The 26,253-nt window shown below is 48.1% G+C and overlaps 8 pseudogenes; 3 read left to right on the forward strand and 5 right to left on the reverse strand.

Moving 5' to 3' along the window:
- Window positions 1-351: 351 nt before the first annotated feature.
- Window positions 352-470, forward strand: LOC143947795 (5S ribosomal RNA; annotated as a pseudogene).
- A 322-nt stretch (window positions 471-792) lies between these two features.
- Window positions 793-911, forward strand: LOC143949778 (5S ribosomal RNA; annotated as a pseudogene).
- Window positions 912-1,012: 101 nt separating this feature from the next.
- On the forward strand, window positions 1,013-1,131 carry LOC143948267 (5S ribosomal RNA; annotated as a pseudogene).
- A 9,071-nt stretch (window positions 1,132-10,202) lies between these two features.
- On the reverse strand, window positions 10,203-10,321 carry LOC143949322 (5S ribosomal RNA; annotated as a pseudogene).
- A 371-nt stretch (window positions 10,322-10,692) lies between these two features.
- LOC143948205 (5S ribosomal RNA) lies at window positions 10,693-10,811 on the reverse strand (annotated as a pseudogene).
- A 101-nt stretch (window positions 10,812-10,912) lies between these two features.
- On the reverse strand, window positions 10,913-11,031 carry LOC143949996 (5S ribosomal RNA; annotated as a pseudogene).
- A 324-nt stretch (window positions 11,032-11,355) lies between these two features.
- On the reverse strand, window positions 11,356-11,474 carry LOC143948159 (5S ribosomal RNA; annotated as a pseudogene).
- A 12,221-nt stretch (window positions 11,475-23,695) lies between these two features.
- Window positions 23,696-23,814, reverse strand: LOC143946805 (5S ribosomal RNA; annotated as a pseudogene).
- Between the last annotated feature and the right edge of the window lie 2,439 nt (window positions 23,815-26,253).

Here is a 26,253-nt window from a genome sequence, read left to right on the forward strand (position 1 = left end):
TGCGCCGCATGGATTAAATTGAGGACTCGGGCCGTATTGTCTCTAGCTTCCGACTTATTTATTTTTTTGCTTGTTTCCCAAGGTGACCATCTTGGCGTTTGTCAAGAGGGTTGAAAGTGCCTGAAGAGATTGCCTACGGGCACATCACCCTGAAAGCAACCAATATCGTTTGATGTTGGAGGCTAAGAAGAGTCGGGCCTTGTTAGTACCTGGATGGGAGACCGCCTGGGAATACCAGGTGTCGTAGACTTCTTTTTATGTTGTTGGCGTTGACCTGTTTTTTTTCTCGCTTGTTTCCCAAAGTGACCATCTTGGTGTTTGTCAAGAGGGTTGAGAGTGCCTGAAGAGATTTCCTATGGCCACATCACTCTGAAAGCACCCAATCTCGTCTGATCTTGGAGGCTAAGAAGAGTAGGGCCTGGTTAGTACCTGGATGGGAGATCACCTGGGAATACCAGTTATTGTAGGCTTCTTTTTATGTTGTTGGCGTTGATTCGTTTTTTTTTTTTTCGCTTGTTTCCCAAGGAGACCATCCTGGCATTTGTCAAGAGGGTTGAGAGTGCCCAAAGAGATCGCTTACAGCAGCATCACCCTGAAAGAGCCCTATCTCTTCACTTCTCTGAGGCTAAGAAGGGTTGGGCCTAGTTAGTACCTGGATGGGAGATGGCGTTGGAATACCAGGTGCCGTATTCTTCTTTTTATGTTGTTGACATTGACCTGTTTTTTTTCGCTTGTATCTCAAGGTGACTATCTTGGCATTTGTCAACAGGGTTGAGAATGCCCAAAGAGATTGCCTATGGGCACATAACCCTGAAAGCGCCCGATCTCCTCTGATCTCAGAAGCTATACAGGGTTGGGCCTTGCTAGTACCTGGATTGGGGACCACCTGGGAATACTAGGTGCTGTAGGCTTCTTTTTATGTTGTTGGCCTTGACCTGTTTTTTTTTTCACTTGTTTCCCAAGGTGACCATCTTGACATTTGTCAAGAGGGTTGAGAGTGCCCGAAGAGATCACCTACGGCCCCATCACCCTGAAAGCGCCCAATCTCGTCTGATCTCGGAGGCTAAACAGTGTCGGGCCTGGTTAGTACCTGGATGGGAGACCGCCTGGAAATACCAGGTGCCATAGGCTTCTTTTTTTTATTTTTTTATTTAGTAGTATGCGACATACAATGCAAAGGCAACTTCACCGAATGTGTGATACAAATAGTTACAAACGATCATATTGCATGGATATCAGAGCCAATGGTAAGAAGTCCGAGGAGAATAGCACGTGTACAGCTTTGCGGTCATATCAAGATGAGATTAAAGCTCCATCTCGTTGGGATCCTCTACCACTTAAAATATTATTGATACTAGACCTGCTACCCTCGAAGAGTTTAGATATCCATAGATAGGGGAAGAGTATTGTGTAGTAGTCAAATGGGGTCGGAACATACCATTTTCTTTTCCCTTTTTTTAGTTAAGAAGGGAAATAGTAGAACTGAAAGGAGGGAGAAGGGGAAAGAGAAGATTGGGGAAGGAAATGGCAGAAAAGGAAAAGAAGGGGTAAGGGGGTGTCGTGGGTAGAGTGGATAGGGTGGGGTCCCCTCCCAGGGAGCAAGAGACGCCCTCGGCTCACCAGCTCATCAGCTGTCCAACGTTTGGAACAGCGATCTCCAACGATCACCATGAGCTTACTATGTCTCGCGGAGGTATTCTTCCAAAAAGCGAAACTGGGTCCAGTGGAACCATCTGTTCCCATGCTCCTCTGTTTTATCCTTCATTGGGGCAGTCAGGTCTTCCTGACTGTTCAATATCATTTAACCTTGCGAACACTTGGGTCACCGTTGCAGCAGATTGCTGTTTCCACTGACTTGGGATGCAGGCCCTAGCTGCATTGAGGAGATGTTTAAGTAAGGACTTATGATAACGCTTTCTCGACATAGGAGTTAGATTGAGAAGAACTGCTGCGGGATCATTGGCTAAGGAAATGTCTGTGAACTTGTGGATGAGTCTCAGGACAGGCTGCCAGAATGTTTGTAATTTAGGGCATTCCCAGAAAATGTGGAGAATGGTGCCAGCCTGTTGCTCACAGCGCCAGCAGCGGTCAGATTGACTGGGGAATATTTTGGCCAACACCACCGGTGTACAATACCAGCGTGTGATCAGCTTATATGAGATCTCCTGATATTTACTGCAGAGTGACGACTTATGGGCGAAAAAGAGTATTCTGTCCTTCTGTGGTTTGGAGAATGTAGTTTGTAAGTCCCTTTTCCATTTAGCTAGGAAGGGCGGATCCGTGGAGGATTGTGTGTCTGTCAGGATTTGGTAGGACCTAGAGAGGGAACTACGAATTGGGCCATCATCCAGGCAAAGTTCCTCGAAGGGGTGGAATTGTCTAGAGAAGAATGAATGGTTAGGTAGTGATCCGAGGAAATGGATGAGCTGTCTAGCTCTCCAGCTATCCAATGCAACAGGTACTTGCTCTAGCAGTATGGTCCCCGTGGGAATCCAGCCCGTGGGTCCAAGAAATAGGGCTGCTCTTAGAAGCCCTTTCGGGGCTTGCCTGGTAAAGGCCCGGTCAGACAGGCCCGGAGGGAATCTAGGATGTCCAATAATTGGGGTCATAGGAGAAGGGAAGTTAGTCAGGTGGGAAAGGTGAAAAAAACTATCCATCTCGGCGAGCGAGGGGCCAATTAACGGGTGAGTAGTCACACAGGACTCCAATGGCCTCCCCGCCCAAGGCAGACCAGCCAGTGGAACCCGCGCCATCTCCTGCTCTAGCTTGACCCATAGCTTCAGTTCCCCATGCCGGCACCAGTCAACCACCCGTGTCATGTGCGTTGCTGTGTAATATAGAGCAGGGTCCGGGAAGCCAATACCTTGCACTCAATAGTATCCATTTGGAGTCCTGTTATGTCTGGGTTTTGTCGAATTGTGGAGAGAAAGGGTTCCAATGACATGGGCAACAGGGGGCAACCCTGTCTGGTCCCATTTCCGATGTCAAGGGGAGATGAGAGCACCCCATTCGCTTTGACTTGAGCTGAAGGGCGTGAGTATATCTTACTTATCCATGCCAGCATCCGTTCACTCAGGCCTATATGGCGAAGGATCGAGAACATGAATGTCCATTTGACCCGATCAAAAGCCTTCTCGGCATCAGTACTCACGAAAAGACAAGGAGTCCCAGATGACTTTGCTTTATGGACCAGGGTAAGCACCTTAATGGTGTTGTCCCTATCGTCCCTGGTGGGAATAAAACCTAACTGGTCAATATGTATAAGGAACTGCAAGTGATGTGCCAATCACGTGGCGAGGATTTTAGAGAATAGTTTTAGGACTGAATTTAGGAGGGAAATGGGTCTGTAGCTCCCACATAGGCCCGGGTCTTTGCCCTCCTTAGGTATCAACGAGATGTGGGCTCTAAGGGTATCCTCAGGAAAATCCCCATTCGAGCTCAGAGTATTAAATAAATTCACCAAGCGCGGGCCGAGAATAGGGAGGAAGGTCTTATAGTATTGTGCGGTATATCCGTCAGGGCCCGGAGCCTTACCCACCTTCGGAGGTCCCAAGGCCGTCTGGACTTCTTCCAGTGTGATCGGGTCCTCCAAGTACTCCCGTGATTCCGATGAGAAGGTTGGTAGACCAGAACCGGTTACATATCTGTCTATATTGTCCTGTACAGACCCTGAATCGGGCAGGTTGTAGAGATCAGAGTAACATTTTTCAAAGACTTCGGCTATTTGGGTTGGGGTAGAGGCCCTCTGGCCATTCTCATCTATCAACTGTGGTATGTAAGAGGCAGATTTCAACTCCTTTACCGACCTGGCTAAGATTTTTCCGCATTTGTCCCCTGACTCCTACGTCAGTTTACGACAAAACTGGAGTGCCGCTTTCGCTTTATAATGGAGTAGGTCAGCAATCTGGGTACGGAGTGTCCCCAATTCAATCTCTAAGGTCCGTGAGGGGGCATGTTTATGTTTCGCTTCCACAGAGGCTTCCGTGTTCGTTTGATGCGCGCCCCGTGCCTGATAAGTACCCTGCGGAGTACTGACTTGTGAGCCTCCCAAATTGTCCACGGGTCGCAGTCCTGCGTTTTTCGTTTTCTTGGAAATAAAGGTCCAATTCCCTGGTCACATATGCTAAAACTTCCGGTATCTGGAGGAGGCTCTCATTAAGGTGCCAGAATAGAGACCTAGGTGAGGGGTTCTTAGAGAGGGTGTAGGTAAGGGCTACAGGAGCGTGGTCTGACCAAGTAATATGGCCGATGGAGGAAGAGCTCACCAAGTGCAGTTGGTCATGTGGAATCAAGAAGAAGTCTATCCTCAAGTATGATTTGTGAGGGGAAGAGCAAAAAGAGTAGTCCCTTTCCCCAGAGTGTTGCAGACGCCAGACATCAACTAATTAGTCATTCAGTAAACACTTAGTAATCCGCTTTCTAGAGGAAATGATGAGCGAGGAGCAAGAGGCAGAAGTGTCAACCGATGGCGAAAGGGGACATTAAAGTCCCCACCTAATATCAACTGGCCTTCCCGAAAGTCACATAATCTGTTCAGGGTAGTTCTGAGGAACGTGTCTTGGTGATCATTGGGAGTGTACACAGTAGCAAATGTAAAAAGGCGCTCTCCAATGTGGCCCCTAAGAAAAAGATATCGGTCCCCAGGGTCCACCAGAGAAACCTGGAGAACCCAGGGGAGCCTGCTAGAGATCAGAATGGAGACTCCCTTGGTCTTAGAGGAGGGGTTAGTAGAGTGGTAGACCTTAGGGAAGGATCTCGACCATAGAAAGGGGAGGCTAGTATTTTTAAAATGTGTTTCTTGTATAAAGGCCACATCAGTACAGGTAGTTTTCAGTCCTCAGAGGAGGATCTACCATTTTTCAGGGGAGTTCAGTCCCTTAACGTTTAGAGAGGTGACCTTGACTGAGTCTGCCATCGCTCCTCGGGGAGGGGGAGGGGGACGTCAGAGAAAAGCAAAGAAAGTTGAACCAAGGTAGGTTTTGGGTAGGTAATGGATGGCGGGAACTAAGGGGGAGAAAGGAAGGGCAAATGGAAGGAAAGGTAAGGGGAAAAAGAGGCCGGGCACCTCAACCCCAGGGGGAGAGGGAAATTAAGGGTTGTCCGCACTCAACAGAACAGGAAGGGTATACTAAAACAGCACAATTATGCTATAGCGCTTACCAGATGTACACTGGGTTTAAAGCGCTGTCCTACTTGGGTTGGTGGGTAGACAGGTCGGAGAGGGAGCCCCCGAATCCTAGTCCCCCCAGTCCCGGCAGTGGTAAATATCACGTCTGATACCGGTATGCAAATAAAAGACAATCAGTAACATCATAGAACCAAAAAACAATAGTATAATCAAGACAGAGGTAGAGCATATAACTGTCAGCACTGAGGGGTCTCCTCAGCTCGCTCCAAAACATAGGCATGCACGAGGGAGCCCGTCACAACAGAAAAGGCATCACAGAATGGGATCCACCACCCCCCGTCCCATACCCCAAAAGTACATGCAGTCCCCGAACAAATGCATTTCTCCCTTTGGCAGATTGTCCTCTCCTTACCCCCTCTCCCCCGTCCACGCCCCGGGGGGAAAGGGGCAGGGAAGGGGGGAAAAGGGGGGGGTGGAAGGGGGGAAAGAGGGAGGGAAAGGAGGGAGGGAAAGGAGGGAAGGGAAGGGTGGGAAGGGGGGGGAGGGTGGAGACAGGGGAGAGGGGACACCCATGCGGAAATGTCAAGTCCTTTAGCGCACTCCCACCAGCAACCACCCGGACCCCATAAATTTCAACTCCTCCCCTCCATGGTCACCGCATCAAGATGAAAGAGGAGCAGCCCTGGTCGGTGCATGGAAAATCCAGCAGGCAAGGGGCTGGGGCAACCATCCCTCCATCCAACGGGAGACTTCCCCCGAGCAGCAGTCCTGGGGCCCGCCAATTAGTGTCTCTCCTGCATCGCCATCGGGGGCTGTGAAGAGCATCCCGAGGGAGGCTGGGACCGCCCAAACAGTAAGGGGTAAATCCTCCAGGGGGGTCCAGAGTCACACTGGAGGGAAGCAGTGTCTCATACCAATAGGCTCAATAAATAAGTCATCCAGGGTCCCCGAAAGCTGCAGAAGACAATGTCGGCAAAGAGTAGGTGGGGGCCAGAGGGGGGGGACGAGGGGCGCAACCAGGGGGAGGGGACACATATGCGGGAATGTCAAGCCCTTCCAGTACAGCGCACTAGGTATCACTCAGACCCCCCAAAGTGCAACTCCCTCCTCTAAGGTCAAGACTCCAGAAGGGAAGATGAGCCGCCCTGGTCTGTACATGAAAGAACCTGCTGCCAAGGGGTTGGGGCCATCATCCCTTCCTCCAATGGGAGATGCCACCGGCATGACAGCCCCGTGTCCTGTAAAGTGGGTATATGTGGAGCATCCAGTGGGAGGCAGGGACCACCCAAACAGTGAGGGGTAAAGCCTCCAAGGGGGGCCGGTGTCAGACAGGAGGATAGCGGTGTCTTGTACAAGTTGGTTAATTAGACAAGTCATCCAGTGTGTTCCTGTGAGCAGCGGAAGGAAAGGTCGGCAAGGATTATGAATGGGTGGGGGCCAGGGAGTGCATAAAACTGCCACCAGATGTTCTTCTGTATAATCTAGCCTATCTGTATACATTAGCCTGTCTTTTGTACACATTAGCCGGTCCTCTGTATACACTAGTCCGTCTGTATACACTAGTGTATACAGATAGGCTAGATTATACAGAAGAACGTTCTGGGTATGCAGAGATGGAGGCTAGGGTATACAGAGAGAGAGGCTAGAGTATGCATACTTGCTAGTGTATACAGACGGACTAGTGTATACAGAGGACCGGATAGTTTATGCAGAGAGGCTAATGTGTACAAAAGACAGTTTAGTTTATACAGATAGGCTAGATTATACAGAAGAACGTCCTGGGTATGCAGAGATGGAGGCTAGGGTATACAGAGAGAGAGAGGCTGGGTTACACAGAGAGGCAGGAGTATGTAGACTTGCTAGAGTATACAGATGGACTAGTGTATACAGTAGACCGGCTAGTTTATACAGAGAGGCTAATGTGTACAAAAGACAGGCTAGTGTATACAGATAGGCTAGATTATACAGAAGAAGGTCCTGGTTATACAAGAGATGGAGGCTAGGGTATGCAGAGAGAGAGGCTTGGTTACAAAGACTTGCTAGTGTATACAGATGGACTAGTGTATACAGAGGACCGGCTAGTTTATACAGAGAGGCTAATGTGTACAAAAGACAGGCTAGTGTATACAGATAGGCTAGATTATACAGAAGAACGTCCTGGGTATGCAGAGATGGAGGCTAGGGTACACAGAGAGAGAGGCTAGAGTATGCATACTTGCTAGTGTATACAGGCGGACTAGTGTATACAGAAGACCGGTTAGATTATACAGAGAGGCTAATGTGTACAAAAGACAGGCTAGTGTATACAAATAGGCTAGTGTATACAGATAGGCTAGATTATACAGAAGAACGTCCTGGGTATGCAGAGATGGAGGCTAAGGTATACAGAGAGAGAGGCTAGAGTACGCATACTTGCTAGTGTATACAGATGGACTAGTGTATACAGAGGAACGGCTAGTTTATACAGAGAGGCTAATCTAGGGTATACAAAGAGAGAGGCTGGGCTACACGGAGAGGCTAGTGTATGCAGACTTGCTAGTGTATACAGGCGGACTAGTGTATACAGAGAGGCTTGGGTATACAGAGAGATAATGTATAAAGAGATGCTAGTGTATACAAAAGACAACCAAGAGTAGACAGTGAGGCTCGTGTATACAGAAGACCGGCTACAGAGAGGCTAATTTGTACAAAAGACAGGCTAGTGTATACATATAGGCTAGATTATACAGAGGAAGGTCCTGGGTATGCAGAGATGGAGGCTAGGGAATCCAGAGAGAGACTGTGTTACACAGAGAGGCTAGAGTATGCAGAAGACCAGCTAGTTTATACAGAGAGGCTAATGAGTACAAAAGGCAGTCTCATTTTTACAGATAGGCTTGTGTATACAGTCTGGGGAATTCAGTGAGGCTAGTGTATGCAGAGAGGCTGGGACACCGAGACTATTGTAAAAAGAAGGCAGGCTAGTGTATATAGATTACGGGCACGTGCATACAGAAGACAGAGAGGCTAATCTATATAGTATACAGAAAGGCTAGCGTGTAAAGAAGACAGGACTTTATTTTTTGCTAATGCAACTACTTCAGAAACATGTAAAGAGTTACAGTCCTTTTTTCATATTTTGGTGCTGTTAAATAGTGGGGTGTTTTCAGTTATCAATGTGACAGTTAATGTGGAGAACTACAATTATACAAAATAGAGCAAAAGAGTGCTGTTTATTTTGTTAAGTCATTAACTGATAGACGTTAAGCAATTGGCCGCTATTGGTTTGGCAGTACATGGTTTATTTTGATGTAAGATAGTTTTATTCTCTACTTATAGCCGAGTTTTAGACAACTTTATTATTAGCATTATTCGAATTATTCATATTTATTATGCAGAGTGTAAGTATTGCACTGAGACGATACTGCTTTTGAAAGATTTGTATTATTATACATAGCATTGTTAGCAGACCAATAGGACAATTTACATGGCTTAATATTGCAGAGCGTAATTTAACAGGAAAGAGATCCAAAGCGTTAGTTGCAGTAGCTTCATAAAACTGAGAAATCGTTGCATTACTCTAAATTTTAAAGTTGTTCCGGTAGCACTGAGAAGACGATATTAGATGAGTGATCTACACATTTCGTTTACTATTGCAGAGAGATACCGGCTAAGTGTTAATATCTTAAAATGTGCTGCGTGTAAGGTAGAAATAAGATTTTGTGTGAGTTGATTTACCAGGATTTAGAGATAGTAATCTGTTTATTCTAATAATAAATATAGCAAAATAACTACCGTAAGATTAATATTGAGACAGTATATACAGGTCGGGTTTAAGTGGAAATACACTAAATAACAGCAACGACGTGTGTAGGTTTTTATTAATCAGGTTCATTACGTGTCTTTAATCATGTAGTGAATATACGCCAAATATAGCATAAGGATGAGAAAGGGTAATACCTGGCAGAGGATGACATGGCAAAAAGACAAACTGCATTAGAAACGTGAATATGAATTAGAGATGAAATGTCAATCCCCATTGGTCACTTACAGATATTAATACTGTTAACACGGCTACGTACAGCAAAGTGTGAGCTAAGCAGCTAAATATTCTGCAATAGCAGAGATTAAGTATTTCAGTTGAAAAGAGATCGGAAGCGTTAGTTGCAGTAGCTTCAAAATGACTGAGAAATAATTTCATTACTCTAAATGTAAAAGTTATCCCGGTAGGACTGAGTGGACTGATATTAGATGAGTGATCGTTGTAGTACAAATTCAGTTTACTATAGCAGAGAGATACCAGCTAAATGTGAGAAGAGCAATTACACTTTTCACGGTAGCATTGCATTACTCTTAATATGTGCAGCGTGTAAAGAATCAATAAGATGATTTTGTATTATCCTAAAATTAGCAGTATACGTAATAAAGGTGAGTAGGTAACCTGGATTTAGACATAGCAAACTCTACAATCTAATTTAGCAAAATTAGAATGGATAATATTGATACAGTATATACAAGTCGAGTTTAAGTGGAAATACACAAAATATCTAGCTTACCTTTACATTGTTCAAGAGAGCGTTGCAAAGTAATACCAAGGCAGAATGTCGGAATAGCAATTAGATGAGATGATTGCTGTAAACATGAAATATCAGCAACGACGTGACTAGGTTTCTATCGTTCTTCAGGATCCTTACGTGTCTTTAAGGATGAGAAAGTATAATAACTGGCCCCATCTGACCCCGACCCTGCTTAGCCTCTGAGATCGGGCGCTTTTTAGGGTGATGTGACCTTAGGTGAACGCTTCGGGACATACTCAAAACTCTTGACTGATGCTAAAATGGTCACCTTGGGAAACAAGTGAAAGAAAAACAGGTCAAAGCCAACAATCTAAAAAGATTCCTACAGCACCTCTAATTAGGTACTATCCAGGCCGGACCCTGCTTAGCCTCTGAGATCAGATGAGATCGGGCGCTTTCAGGGTGATGTGGCCGTAGGAGATTTCTTTGGGCTCTCTCAACCCTCTTGACAAATGCCAAGATGGTCACCTTGGGAAACAAGGGAAAAAAAACAGGTCAACGCCGACAACATAATGAGAAGCCTACGGCACCTGGTATTCCCAGGCTGTCTCCCATCCAGGTACTAACCAGGCCCATCGCTGCTTAGCCTCTGAGATCAGATGAGATTGGGCTCTCTCAGGGTGATTTGGCCGTAGCCACTCTCTTTGGGCACTCTGAAGCCTCTTGACAAAGGCCAAGATGGTCACCTTGGGAAACAAGCTAAAAAAAACAGGTCAAAGCCAACAACATAAAAAGAAGCCTACGGCATTCCCAGGCGATCTCCCAATCAAGACACTAACCAGACCAGGTCCTTCTATGTCACCTGGTCTTCCCAGGCAGTCTCCCATCCAGGTACTAACCAGGCCTGACGCTGCTTAGCCTCTGAAATCAGACGAGATCGGGTGCTTTCAGGGTCATGTGGCCGTAAGTGTTCTCTTCAAGACACGCCCAACCTTCTTGACAAACGCCAAGATGGTCGCCTTGAGAAACAAGCGAAAAAAACAGGTCAAAGCCAACAACATAAAAAGAAGCCTATGGCACCTGGTATTTCCAGGTGGTCTCCCATCCAGGTACTAACCAGGCCCGACACTGTTTAGCCTCCGAGATCAGACGAGATTGGGCGCTTTCAGGGTGATGGGGCCGTAGGTGATCTTCCGGCACTCTCAACCCTCTTGACAAATGCTGAGATGGTCACCTTGGGAAAAAAGTGAAAAAAAAAAAACAGGTCAAGGCGAACAACATAAAAAGAAGCCTACAGCACCTAGTATTCCCAGGTGGTCTCCAATCCAGGTACTAGCAAGGCCCAACCCTGTTTAGCCTCTAAGATCAGAGGAGATCGGGCGCTTTCAGGGTTATGTGCCCATAGGCAATCTCTTTGGGCACTCTCAACCCTCTTGACAAATGCCAAGATAGTCACCTTGAGATACAAGCGAAAAAAAAAACAGGTCAATGTCAACAGCATAAAAAGAAGAATACGGCACCTGGTATTCCAACGCCATCTCCCATCCAGGTACTAACTAGGCCCAACCCTTCTTAGCCTCAGAGAAGAGAAGAGATAGGGCTCTTTCAGGTTGATGCTGCTGTAAGCGATCTCTTTGGGCACTCTCAACCCTCTTGACAAATGCCAAGATGGTCACCTTGGGAAACAAGCGGAAAAAAAAAAAACGAATCAATGCTAACAACATAAAAAGAAGCCTACAATAACTGGTATTCCCAGGTGGTCTCCCATCCAGATACTAACCAGACCCGACTCTTCTTAGCCTCCAAAATCAGATGAGATTGGGTGCTTTCAGAGTGATGTGTCCATAGGCAATCTCTTCAGGCACTCTCAACCCTCTTGACAAACACCAAGATGGTCACTTTGAGAAAAAAGCGGAAAAAAAACAGGTCAACGCCAACAACATAAAAAGAAGTCTATGACACCTGGTGTTTCCAGGCGGTCTCCCATCCAGGTACTAACAAGGCCCAACTCTTCTTAGCCTCCAACATCAAACGAGATCGAGTGCTTTCAGGGGGATGTGCCCGTAGGCAATCTCTTCAGGCACTTTCAACCCCCTTGACAAACGCCAAGATGGTCACCTTGGGAAACAAGCAAAAAAATAAAAAATAAGTTGGAAGCTAGAGATAATACGGTCCGAGTCCTCAATTTAATCCATGCGGTGCCTGTACAGGGAAGGCCCTTGCTTATGTTGTCAACGGACGTGGAGAAGGCCTTTGACAGGGTGGCCTGGCACATTATGCAGGCCACCCTGGAACATATAGGTCTTGGCCCCAACATGATGAGCTGGGTAATGTCGCTTTACTCCACGCCGTCGGCAGCGGTACGGGTGAACGAGTGGTGCTCGGACTCTTTCCCCATCACTAATGGGACGAGGCAGGGGTGCCCTCTGTCTCCCCTCATTTTTATTCTGACACTGGAACCACTTATGTGTCACGTTTGGAATGACCCGAATATTACTGGCATATCCAAACCCTCGGCACACCACAAAATTGCGCCGTACACTGACGATCTAATTTCTTTCGTCTCCAATCCACACATTTCGCTTCCCAATATACTCGCGGCTCTCCGGCGATACGGCAGCCTATCAAACTATAAAATCAATTGCGCCAAGTCGGCTGTATTGAATATATCGGTCCCGGATGGTGAGGCCAAGAGGCTACGCTCTGCTTTTCCATTCTACTGAGCTGAAAAATCTATACGTTACCTGGGCGTTGACATCGCAGCGGATTTGGCGCAATTGTACCCGCTTAATTTTGTCCCTCTCCTGAATAGACTGAAATCTGATTTGGGAAACTGGCATGCTTTAACACTGACCTGGTTCGGGCGCTGTAATGCATTCAAAATGACGGCCCTCCCGCGGATCTTATACTTGTTCCAGACATTACTGATCCGGTTACCCCCAATTTTTTTCAGACAACTGCAGGTGCTGCTCCGGGACTTTATTTGGGCGTGCAAACCACCCAGAGCCCGTTTGCAATTGCTTGCCAGACCAAAGGACAAGGGGGGTCTGGGTCTCCCAGATCTGAGACAATACTACAGAGCGACTCTGCTAGCGAGAGTCGTTGATTGGCATTGTAATGGCCCACACAAGCAGTGGGTGGAGATGGAGATTGAGGATGGATCCATTCCCCTATTGACCTCCCCGTGGCTCCTGTCCTCCCTACCAAAAGACCTCAGAGATCACCCCGTAGTGGGAGCTACATTGGCTGTTGTGCGGAGGTTGTTCCGCTGCACACACATTGCTCCCCTGCCGTCACCAATGAATCCGGTTATAGGTAATCCAGACTTCTCACCGGGATTTACCAACAAGAAACTGCGACAGTTGACAGTGGTGGGGAAACAGCGTCTGGGAGAGGTGTGGCCCTCGGGAGGGCTCCCGACCACGCAAACTGTCACTGAGCTTTCTGACCCTCCGCTTGACTTGTTTAGTGCTTATCAACTTCGTCACTTTCTTCTGGCCATACAAAGGGCCCCCTACACTCCTAGAGACCTGACGCCCTATGAATCCATCTGTCACAAAAGGGAACCTGTGCGACACACCCTCTCCCTCCTGTACAACCTATTGAGTAGTCAGGAGGAGGAGTCGACCCCACCATTTATCCACAAATGGGAGAGGGACTTAGGCATCACATTTACCCCACAACAGATAGGGAAGATCCTGACCTTAGTACATAAAGCTTCCATCGCAAACCAATATCAAGAATCAGGATACAAGATAGTCTCATGCTGGTATAGAGTCCCCTACCTTCTGAATAAAATGAATAGATCGATCCCGGATGTTTGTTGGAGGTGCAATTCAGATACGGGGACCATGGGACACATTTTCTGGGCATGCCCGGCCTTGAGCAACTTTTGGGTGGAGGTGACCGGGACGATAAAAACTCTCACAAATGTAGATATCGCAGACAACCCAGCAGCGTGCCTTCTACACTTGACCGAACAGCCTGTTCGAAAATACAAAAAAACCCTCACGATGCAACTCCTGAACGCCGCCCGGGGCTGCATTCCCACACTGTGGAGGCAGCCTCAGCCCCCATCCAAGGTGCTGTGGTATTCCAAAGTCAATCATATTCTCCGGATGGAAGAATTGACCGCCAGGGGATCGTGGCCTGGAGTAGGACGCTTGTGACCTGAGCTCCGCTCCTACCGCGATCTCCTGCAGTGATCCTGGATGCCCACTGACTATTTTACCTGCAACTTTACCGGTGTAATACCCGTTACTTTCCCGTGTATAACTTGGGACGATGTCTCCGACGAAGAAGCAGTCTGCAGCGGCGGCATCTCTTGAAAAATTCCGGCGGGACCACGAGGGCCAACATGGCGGACAGTCCCCTCCGGCTGCAGAACCTGCTACCTCAGACACGGCGAAGGTGCTTGAGGCGATTTCTACCTGCCAGGCCACACTGACAACTAAGCTTGAGGAGGTCAAGGTGGACGTCTCACTTATCCGGCAAGACATGGCTAAACTGCGTGACAGAAATTTTTGTAACAAAACACTGTGCTATTCTTACCAAAAAATAAATAAGCCACACAAGAGAGCTGCTAACACATCAAGTGTAACGTAAGCAATGTTATGAAAAAGTGTAGCGCTTCTCAAAGCTTCAAAATATCAAATATCCATAATCTTACTTATAAGTGTAGAATTATATCATTACAGTGAAAAAATCCCACTATAAAATAGTGCTCATAACACATAGATTCTTACATAAATTGCATATATAAGTGACTCAAAAAAAATAAAAAAAAATAAAAAAGAAAGTTTTACCAAAAACGTCCAAGAGACAAAGTAAGGGAAGAAAAAAAGGGGAAAAAAACAAAGTCCCAATAGTAAAATACAGAGTCCTTTGTGTATGGTGTCTTTGTATAGTCCACAAGTGTGTAGGAAATATATTACACCTCCTTTCAAAAAGGTTCATGCATTAGTCTCGTGAGGTTCCCGTCACCAGGCGAATTGAAGGCTTACCGGAGTTAATGGATCCTCACAAATTTACATTTGGGGGATCATACAAGCTTTTGCAACTATGTGCAGATTCTCCCAGCAACCAGTTATCCAGGGGGACCTCAAATATAGGCAATCACTTCATATGTTGAGAGGTATTTTGACTCCAGCCAGATATACCCATAGGCATGTTAAGAACATACGAAGAAAAAAACAGGGACCAAAAATAGCGTAATTCCGTTTTTATAGAAACAAATAGAAAATAAAAGTACAAAACTCACATGTGTACAGTAGTTTGAGCGCTTAACAGGATAAAACACAATTGCAGCAGAGTCCCGACGCGTTTCGTCGTAGAAGACGTCATCTGGGGTACTACTCAGCTGCAACTCACTCACTTAAATCCCAAGACCCCCAATTAGGCACAGATTCATTCAGCCCGTGTCACCGGAGTTAATTTCCGGTATAAAATGGCCGCCAGCATGCGTTCCACACCTCATTATGAAACCATTCCAATAAGCCAAGGTTAACTTATATTAAATTAAATTATATACAAGTCCAAAATTTATGGCCAAAGTGGACCTCTTATAAAAAGTAAAAATATTGTATTAAAAAAGCAGTTAAAACAGCTGCAAGGACTATAAGTCCGATCGTATCTTTCCCAGGAAGACGAACAAATGCTTCTGGGTTAGTATGTACTGTAGCCAATCACAAGGGAAACAGCAATTGGCGCGAACATAAATGCGTTTGTTACGGTCGTCAGTCAGCCAATCAGTCAATCAGTAACCGGCCGTAAAAAAGCCAACCTTCGTTGCCGGACGTGAGGTAGATGCGAACGCCCCACATCCGGACTGCGTGGCATGCAAATAAACATAGGGTGGAACGCGCCGCATATCATGGCCGTCTCTCACACAGAGGAAGTGAGGCGAACGTAATCACATCACTTCCGAAGTGTGTGGAGCGCAAATAAGACTCGGGCAGAACGCAGTGCCTAACGGGGATAAAATAACTTTATTGCATTATTACATTACGACAATGGAATAAATCGCATATATGATGAAAAATGTTACATTCCCGAACTGGCATTCTACAAATACAAACACCAAACATCTCATCTATGTAGGCAGGCATTCGTCAGGTATCGAAGATACCAAACAATAGATGTTATTTTTATTTTTAAAAATCTATAAAGAATTAAATATCTATAACTATTTAATCTGAGAAATAGCCATTTATATAAAGCTAGACTACCATAAATATATTTTCTCTAACTTCATGAGGGCCAACATGGCGGACAGTCCCCTCCGGCTGCAGAACCTGCTACCTCAGACACGGCGAAGGTGCTTGAGGCGATTTCTACCTGCCAGGCCACACTGACAACTAAGTTTGAGGAGGTCAAGGTGGACGTCTCACTTATCCGGCAAGACATGGCTAAACTGCGTGACAGAGTGAAGGAAGCTGAAACCCAGATCAGTCAGGCTGAAGATGTCCTGTTCCCTCTGCAGCATGCCCAGGAGGATGTGCAAAGACAACTCCAGCAGCTGGCGCAGAAACAGGATGACATCGAGAATAGGGCCCGCAGATCTAACCTCCGATTCATCGGCCTACCGGAGGGCTCAGAGGGGGCTGACCCGGCGACATTTCTGGAATCTCTCCTGATCAAGGCCTATGGTAGGGAGGCGTTCTCTACCTCCTTTATTATCGAAAGGGCCCACAGAATGCCTGCCCGCCCGCCGCCGGAGGGGGCACCTCACCGCACGTGCATTGCTAAGCTGCTAAACTACCGAGATAGGGATGCTATCCTTCGCCTTACCCGAGAAAAAGGCAACATCCCGTTTCAGAACGGACATATATCGGTGTTTCCCGACTTCTCCGCAGAAGTTCAAAAACGTCGTTCCCGATTCGTGGAAGTTAAGCGGCGCCTCAGGGCACATCACCTCAAATATGCCATGTTGTACCCGGCCAGACTCCGCGTTATGGGGGAAGATAGGGCCTACTTTTTTGAAGATCCTGAGATGGCGGTATCCTGGTTGGACCAGAGAGACGCGGCTCGAAATCGGCCACCTCGGGACTAAAATCGTTGGAGGATTTGTGAGTACTCTATCTGCTCCCCCCTTTCTATTTGCCCGTGTGCAAGCAGATCGCTGTTGGACTGCCTATGCGTGGTTCACTAACCTCAGTCCCTGAATTGATACTTATGTTCCCCCTCTCTACAATGGATGGCCGTTACTCTTGTGGACTGAACATTTGCTGCTGCCTATGGCCACGCTCTGCGGGCATCCCCCTGGTTTGTTACACAGTACCCCTTCCCCCTCCCTGTTAGTTTGGGGGGCCCACTTGGCGGGCTTTATTGGGCCCTTTCCCTGGGTGGGTGGTGGGGTTGCGGGTCATCTGGACTTGCTGCATGGGACTGCAGAACTTTGACTTTCTCCTGATACATGCCCTTTACTGGACTGCTATGTCCCGCTGCTGAACTGGGCACCGCACCAATGGGAGTGGGGTGGGAAATGGACGCATGGTCCGGCTCCGGCCTACAAGCCGGGTTATGACGAGAGAGGATTTGGTCTTGTCACTGGGTCCATATCTGGCAAAGTCCACCCCCGTGGCTTATTGTTACTGACATTGCCTAGTGTTATATGGTTTGTTTTGGGAAGGGAGCTCCAGCCAAGTTGGGGTGGCTGAGAGCAGGGAGGGTGGGGATGGGTTGTAGTTGTTATGTTACAGTATGTTATGTTCTATGCTTAGTTTATGGCACAAGCTTTATTTGGTTATGGAACAGACAAATGTCTTATGTCTACTCTGATAAATATGGGGATGGATACTGTTTTGTCAGGTGGTGTGGGTACTATTTTTCTCCTTGTGATATTGGCTGAGACCATGCCATGGGGACCCTTAAGTTACTGACGTGGAATGTCAGGGGAATTCGGGATAAAATTAAGAGGGCGGCAGTGTTTGGGTGTCATAAAACTTATAGAGCGGATATCACAGTTCTGGTGGAGACGCATGTAACTGGGAGATTGCTAATAGCTTTGCGTCGCCCGTGGATTGGCTGGGCCTACCACGCCACCCATACGTCCTATTCTCGCGGGGTGTCTGTATTGATATCTAAGACGGCACAGTTTTCCTTGGTTTCTTTACAGACAGACCCACAGGGCAGATATATATTTATACACTGCTTATTGCACGGCGAATAGTACATTATTCTCGCCCATTACGTACCCCCGCCCTACGATCATAGACTAATTACAGAGGGATTATTTTTTATGGCTCAACACCCTAATGTCCCAGCGATTTGGCTGGGAGATGTTAATAAGGTTTTGAATCCAGGGGTGGATAGAATGAGCTCTACTCGAGGGGACCATCCACAGGGGGACACTGGCCTAGGTTTCACGTTTCAGGAATTCTCTCTTACAGATCTATGGCGATTTAAATATCAGGCTAAACGTGTTTACTCCTGTTTCTCTGCAACTCACTCCACCATGTCACGCATTGATTATATTGCTGTGTCCGCCCAGTTGTTACCCAGGCTAGTAGACACGGGCTATTATGCTAGATCATTGTCAGACCACGCCCCTTGCTGGGCAACTTTTTCCTTGACCCGGCCTACTGGACCGAAACCATGGCAGCTTCACCCCTTCTGGTTAACCGCCTTGAGTGACAGCGAAGACTTAGGGGATGAATGGCGGTTTTTCTTTACTACTAATCAGGGAACGGCTCCGGTTGATTGTACCTGGGAGGCTTTTAAACTGCACGTACGCTCCACTTTAACACACCGGATAAACCGGTTGAAGCGTACCTCCAAGACTTTGCTGTCTAATGCCCTACGGGAGCTGGACTCGGTGACCACTGACTTCACCACTGACCCCACACCTGCTAAGGCCCAGATATTAAGACACCACACAAGGATAGTAGATCACCTCCACACTGAACAGGCTAAGCAAAAGTTGTTTTTTGTTAAGCAACGGGTGTTTGAACAGGGAGAGAGGGCGGGAAAGTTGTTGGCCTACTTGGCGCATCGGGACTCCAAGCCCCCGGTGGTGGTTTCGTTGACTGACAATGGGGGTGCGGAGGTGACTGATCCGCCAACAGTGGCCACCATGTTTCGTGCTTACTATGCTGCCCTCTATGAGTCGCAGGTACATAGGCCGAGGACTGAGACGGGGCATACCTCCGAGCTGTCTCTCTTCCCCACCTGTCCGAGGCTCAGGTTGAGTCTCTTGAGGCCCCGATATCGGCAGATGAGATTAAGCTAGCGGTGGCATCCCTTGCAGCGGCTAAGGCCCCTGGACTGGATGGTATTCCTCTGGATTTTTATGCCCACTACTCTGAGATACTAGTGCCAGAATTGTTGAGATTATATACACACATATTTGAATCCGAGTCCCTACCTGATACTCTAAGGCAGGCAGTTATTATAGTGATACCCAAGCCAGGAAAGGATCCCCACTCCCCGGATTCCTACCGCCCCATCTCGCTGCTCCAAGCAGATATTAAAATTTTGGCTAAAGTACTTGCCACCCGTTTGAGTGGCATCATCCTATCACTTATTCACCCTGATCAAACGGGATTTATGCCCGGGAAAAACACGGCCATTAATATCCGTCGGTTATATATGAATATCCAGGCTGAGCATGACAGAGTGGGATCGAGGGTGGTGCTGTCACTGAATGCCGCTAAGGCGTTTGATTCCATTGAGTGGAATTATCTTTGGGAATGCTTGGGTAAATTTGGGTTTGGCCCCAATTTTATTAAATGGATTACTCTCCTATACTATCGCCCAATGGCTAGAGTAGCGGTTAATGGATAGGTGTCGGACCCCTTTCAGTTGGGCCGTGGCACACGTCAGGGTTGTCCACTCTCTCCTATGCTATATGCTATATGCTTTGGCGGCAGAACCGTTGGCTGCTGCACTTCGGGCACACCCGGCTGTAGTAGGCCTCTGACGCGGCTCTCTGGTGGAGTCGGTGAGTATGTATGCAGATGATACTTTACTGTATTTAGAGGACTAGGGTCAGTCGTTGGGAGCTGCCCTGGGGGTCATAGAGGAGTTTGGTGGTCATTCCGGTCTGCGTATTAATTGGACCAAGTCACAGGTTTTACCCATTGACTTGTTCCCCCCGGACCGGAGTGCGGCTTCTCTCCCGCTCTCCAGGGTATCCTCCATCCAGTATTTGGGAGTGCAGGTTACGAGGGAGCCCAGGGAGTATATTAATCTCAATCTTGAACCACTGCTTCTGTATGTGCGGGAGAAGACTAAGGCATGGTCCTGTCTCCCCATTGGGGTTATGGGACGGATCAATATTACTAAAATGATCCTCCTGCCGAAACTCCTTTATGTACTTTGGCATTCCCTTGTCATGGTCCCTGTGGCGTTCTTTAAAACATTAGACGGTGTCTTAAACACCTTTATCTGGGGCCCCTCTAGACATAAGTTGACATGGAACACACTTGAAAACCCGACCTCTATGGGGGGATTGGCTCTCCCTGATTTCCACACATACTACATAGCAGCCCAGGTTTCCCATTTTTATCACCTCCATAGAGCGGATAGTCACAGATACCAGGCCTTAGTGGGCGGGAGGGCTGAATCCCCTGTTGACACTCCACTTCAGATGATTTTTCGGGGTGGTGGGGTTAGGGATGCCCGGTTCCGGATCCTGCCACACCACCAGAGTATTTGGAAGCTAGCCCTTAGATTACTGGGAGCTCACTATCACCACTCACATACACCGTTATGGCGCAACCCCCTACTTCGTGAGTTGTTTGGCTTACCATATGTAGACTTGTGGGCTTCTAGGGGGATACTTTATCTGCACCAGGTGGTGTCTCCTATGGGCGTAAGGGATTTTCCCTCCCTACAAGTGGAATTTAACATACCCCCTCATATGCACTTTCGCTACTTGCAATTGCGACACGCGCTCCGTGCGCAATTTGCTCATGACTTCCCGAATGTACAGTCGTTGGCTTTGACAGATGTAATTATGGGGGACGAACCGACTAAATTGATCTCGACTCTATACAGCCTACTCCGGGCCCGCTTGGTGGCGCAAATCACTGAACGGGCTAGGTTGAGATGGGAAGAGGATATAGGTCCCTTTGATGGGGAGGAATGGGAGGATGCCCTTGAGAACATTAAACAGGCTTCGCTTAACCTACCTGACCGACTAACGCAGTACTATGTGATGCACAAGTCCTATCTCACCCTTGTCCGGATAGCTAAGTATCACCCTGACTATGACCCGAAGTGTCCCAGATGCTCTTGTACGACTGGTACTTTCTACCATCTTCTCTGGCAATGCCCAATGGTCCAGGAGTATTGGGGACAGATTGTCAAGTTTCTACACGACCACATGGGTTCACCCCTTCAACTTAACCCTAAGAGTTGCCTACTCAGCATATTTCCTGATACCTCTGTTCTGTTCCGTCACCTATGAAGTGGCTGATGTTTGTACCTACTGTAATGCCTTGTTATAACTGAGTTGTTCAATAAACTTGTGCTGTTTTAACAAAAAAAAAAGAATTGACCGCCACCCTTCACAACACTGAAGAGGCATTTAAGCCGCGTACACACGTAGCCGTCTGTCCGACGTACTTAGTCTGGCAGACTTCCCGCCAGACCGTCCGTCAGACTTTCCGAACGGGCTACTTGCCCACACGGCACTTTTTCAGTGGACAAATACGGCGTACTAAGTCCGCCGTACTATCCGCCCTACTTTTGAAATGAACGGACTCGCCCACACACGCGGAAGAAAGTCCGCTCATTTTGAGCGCGTCTCCAGGTAGGCGGGGCCCGCGAAGGATACGTCGCTGGACCCGCCGCCTGGCTCATTGTGAGCGGAGGACTCAGCGAGGCAACATCTGAAGAAGATGAAGAAGAAGAAGAGAAGGACAGAAGAACGGAAGGCGGCGGCGGCAGAAGACTGGAAAAGAGCTAGAAGAAGGCGCGGTGGCCCGGCAGAAGAACCGAAGAGGGGGACAAGACCCCCGAAGTCGGAAGAAGAGGCCGGCGGCGAGGAAGAAAGCCGGGCTCCTCCGCTAGCAAAAGAGCTACAAGAAGATAGCGGAGGAGTCCGGCGAGAAGACCCCTGAAGACGGAAGACCCCCGGAGCTGTGCAATAAACTATTTTAACCCTTGTGTGTTGTGTTTTTTTGTACTTTATTTTACAGGTGAATGGGCAGGGGTACATTTTACCCCATACTCATTCACATAGGGTGGGTGGCTCCCGGATTCTGATAAGCCCCCCGCCCGCAGACCCCGACAACCAACGGCCAGGGTTGTCGAGAAGAGGCCCTTGTCCTCATCAACATGGGGACAAGGTGCTTTTGGGCCGTGCGGCCCCCCTTCCCCTAGGCACCCCCCATGTTGAGGGCACGCGGCCTGGTACGGCTCAGGAGGGGGGGGGGGCGCTCGCTCGCCCCCCCTTTCCTGGCCGGCCGGGTAGCGTGCTCGGACAAGGGTCTGATGTGGACTTGGGGTTCCCCTTTAAGTCCATACCAGACGGCGGGTCCAGCGACCTATCCTTCGCGGGCCCCGCCTACCTGGAGACCCGCTCGAAATGAGCGGACTTTTCTCTGGGTGGGAAAAGTCCGTTCATTTCAAAAGTACGGCGGACTGGCACACACACGGCCGGATTGTCCGCCGAAATGCGAGTCCGGCGGAAAGATTGGAGTGTAAAACTACTTTCTAAGTCCGCCGTACTTTCGGGTCAAAAAAGTATGCCGGAGACTACACACGGGGGGATTATCCGGCGGACTTGAGTTTGCCGGACTTTTCCACCCGCTTGTTTGATCGTGTGTACACGGCATTAGTGTTACATGGAGGCCCTGGAGGTATTTTACTGGTACTCGAGACTACATTCGGGAGGTGAGCAGTGCCCCTGTCCCAGAAAATGACTGAACATATAACGTTTACCTACGTAGGCCATGTCTGCCCTGGGTGGCATTCCCCCCCCCCCTCCCTTTTTGTCTTTATTTTTCTTTTTTTCCCCGCTGCCACCCCCCCCTCCTTTCTCTCCGTCTTTGCACTCTCTTCTCCCCCCGTCCTCCCTTTTGACTATGCCTTGTCTCCTTACTAGCCTTCGGGACCCAGAAGAACCCCAGGGTTCTGGACACGACCGGCTCATATTTTACTCTGGTTCACATAGGTCATGATAAGCTGGCTCGCTGTGGTCCCAGTTGTTCTCCATGATTACATTTGTCCGAACGGAGCTGCACTAGTTATACTGTACTACATGTCAGAGGTGGGGTTTCTCTCTTTTCTGCATGAAACTGTAGGACTCCCCTCTGAGAACCCAGAGTTATTTGGCTGCCTATTTTTTGTTACCATGTAATTGTGACCCTGGGTCATGCTGTATGGTTGACTGTTATATTTATGTTGTTCTACTTATACTTAATAAAAGAATTTAAAAAAAATAAAAAATAAGTCAATGCCAACAACTTAAAAAAAAAGCCTATGGCATCGAGAAATCCCAGGCGGTCTCCCATCCAGGTACTAACCAGGTCCCAACCCTGCTTAGCCTTTGAGATCAAATGAGATTTGGCTCTTTCAGGGTGATGCAGCTATAGTAGATTTTTTCAAGCACGCTTAACCCTCTTGACAAACGCCAAGATGGTCACCTTGGGAAACAAACAAAAAAAACAAGTCAACGCCAACAACATAAAAAGAAGCCTACAGCACCTAGTGTTCCCAGGCGGTCTCCCATCCAGGTATTAACAAGGCGTGACCCTTTCTAGCCTCTGAGATCAGCGGAGATTGGGCGCTTTCAGGGTGAGGCAATCTCTTTGGGCACTCTCATCTCTCTTGAAAAATGCCAAGATGGTCACCCTGGGAAACAAGCGAAAAAAAACAGGTCAACGCCAACAACATAAAAAGAAGAATACGGCACCTGGTATTCCAACGCCATCTCCCATCCAGGTACTAACTAGGCCCAACCCTTCTTAGCCTCAGAGAAGAGAAGAGATAGGGCTCTTTCAGGGTGATGCTGCTGTAAGCGATCTCTTTGGGCACTCTCAACCCTCTTGACAAATGCCAGGATGGTCTCCTTGGGAAACAAGCGAAAAAAATAAAACGAATCAACGCCAACAACATAAAAAGAAGCCTACAATAACTGGTATTCCCAGGTGGTCTCCCATCCAGGTACTAACCAGGCCCTACTCTTCTTAGCCTCCAAGATCAGACGAGATTGGGTGCTTTCAGAGTGATGTGGCCATAGGAAATCTCTTCAGGCACTCTCAACCCTCTTGACAAACACCAAGATGGTCACTTTGGGAAACAAGCGAGAAAAAAAACAGGTCAACGCCAACAACATAAAAAGAAGTCTACGACACCTGGTATTCCCAGGCGGTCTCCCATCCAGGTACTAACAAGGCCCGACTCTTCTTAGCCTCCAACATCAAACGATATTGGTTGCTTTCAGGGTGATGTGCCCGTAGGCAATCTCTTCAGGCACTTTCAACCCTCTTGACAAACGCCAAGATGGTCACCTTGGGAAACAAGCAAAAAAAAAAAATAAGTCGGAAGCTAGAGACAATACGGCCCGAGTCCTCAATTTAATCCATGCGGCGCATGTACAGGGAAGGCCCTTGCTTATGTTGTCAACGGACGCGGAGAAGGCCTTTGACAGGGTGGCCTGGCACATTTTTTTTTAACAGAAAATTTTTATTAGACAAATCAGCATTACATTGCAAAGAATAGTAAATCCGATATTACACAGTTGTAGAAAGGAAAAAACCACCGTCATCCAGTAATCATTCTTAAATTAATAATCCAGCAGTACAGATAACAGGAGTAACCATTACTCTATCATAAATACAGGACATCCCCAGCGGAACTTCACAGCCATCAGGCAGGCACGGAAGGGGGGGGGGCAGGGAGGAAATGGTCGGGAGAGAGAGAACAGGGCGGTCAACCGGGGGGGGGGGGATCCACCACGTCTCAGCTCAACTCAAAGTTAGGGGGAGGGGGAACCAAGATCAGCGGACGCATCTATCCAGGAAGACCAAATTTTATCAAATTTCCCTGGGCATTGTCTACTTTCAAAGGTCAACTTATACAGGGGGAGCACCAGGTTCACTGATCTCCTCCACTAGGCAGGGGTAGGGGGGTCTTCGAGTTTCCATCTCAATAGAATCTCGCGTCTGGCATAATACAATGCGAAGGTAAGGCACAGTTTGCAGTACCTGTCCCCCTCAACGTCTGCCAAATGGCTCAATAGTAGGGTTTGAGGGTCAACCTGAAGGTTCGACCCGGTCACAGCATTTAGCGTAGAAACCACTTCCTCCCAGTAGGGCTGGATTTTGGGACATGACCAGACCATGTGCCAGAAAGTGCCCACCTCCTGTTTACACCTTTGACAATTAGGGTCCCTTTGGGGGTAAATACGCGCCAGCCTCTGCGGGGTGAAGTAGGCCCTATGCAGGAATTTAAATTGTATAAACCTGTCCGAACTCCACTTCTCCCGGGATTTGGTCAAACTAGTGTCATGTTCCACCATGAGGTAAAGATATAAGGTCGACAGGGTTCTCCCTATCACCCTGGAAGTCAGAAGATGTTCAATGGAGTCCGATTCCAGAGTCAGAGGGGCAGGAAACTGAGCCCCAAAGGCGTGCTTCAGTTGCCAATATCTGAACTGGAAAGAAAGTGGAAGCTCATATGTACGTCTCAGTTCTTGGAAAGTCATTAGCCTACCCTGATAAACTATGTGCTTTAAAGTGACGATTCCTCTTTTCACCCACAGAGAAGGGTCTGGGATACTATTCAGGTGAGGGAGCATGGGGTTGCCCCATAGGGGCATATGTGGGGAGATGTGGTTGGGCTTTCCATAGCTCCTCCTTGTCTCCCGCCAGACCCTCACCGTGGTACGCATCAAGCCCGTCATGGAGGAGCTCGCCCTAAGCCCCCGAAATGGTAGGTTACTCAGAGCTGCATAGGAGCCAAGGATGGCTGCCTCCAGGGTGACCGCCGGGTTTTGTGTGGGCTGGGAGAACCACCACCGAATTGTGACCAAAACGGCCGCCCAGTAGTAGATCTGAAAGTTTGGGAGCGCCAGGCCCCCCCCCTCCCCAATAGTGGGAGATATAGTATCTGCTTAGCTACCCTGGGGGGTCTCCCAGCCCAGACAAAGGATATCAACAGACTCTCCAGTCTCTGGAAAAAAGTCCTGGGAATGTATTACGAAAGAAGTACAGGTACTTGGGGAGATAGATAATTTTTAACAAATTGACTCTGCCCACTGGGGATAAAGGGAGGGATCGCCATGCCGCGCACCTAGCCCCTAATTGTGTCATGAGTGGCTGTATATTGTCCTCCAGATAGTTCTGAACTCTACCACTGACCTTAATCCCCAGGTATATAAAACTTTCCACTCATTTAAGCTGTGGATGAGGCACGCGAGGGGTCGAGGAGTGGAGTGGGAAAACAACCGGTTTGTCCCAATTGATGCGGATACCTGAGTACTGACCGAATCAATTAATCAGTTCCAGTGCAGTGCCCAAAGAAGACGACATGTCCGCTAAATAAAGCAGAGCATCATCTGCATACAAGGATAGCTTTTCCTCGATGGGCCCTACTTGTATCACCTTTATCCCAGTATCCGCTCTCAGCAAAATAGCCAAGGGCTCCATCGCAAGGACAAATAAGGCTGGTCAGAGGGGG

Source organism: Lithobates pipiens, unplaced genomic scaffold, assembly GCF_037356315.1.
Source record: "Lithobates pipiens isolate NorthernLeopardFrog02 unplaced genomic scaffold, aLitPip1_a1.2 Scaffold_30, whole genome shotgun sequence".
NCBI classification, from domain to species: domain Eukaryota; kingdom Metazoa; phylum Chordata; class Amphibia; order Anura; family Ranidae; genus Lithobates; species Lithobates pipiens.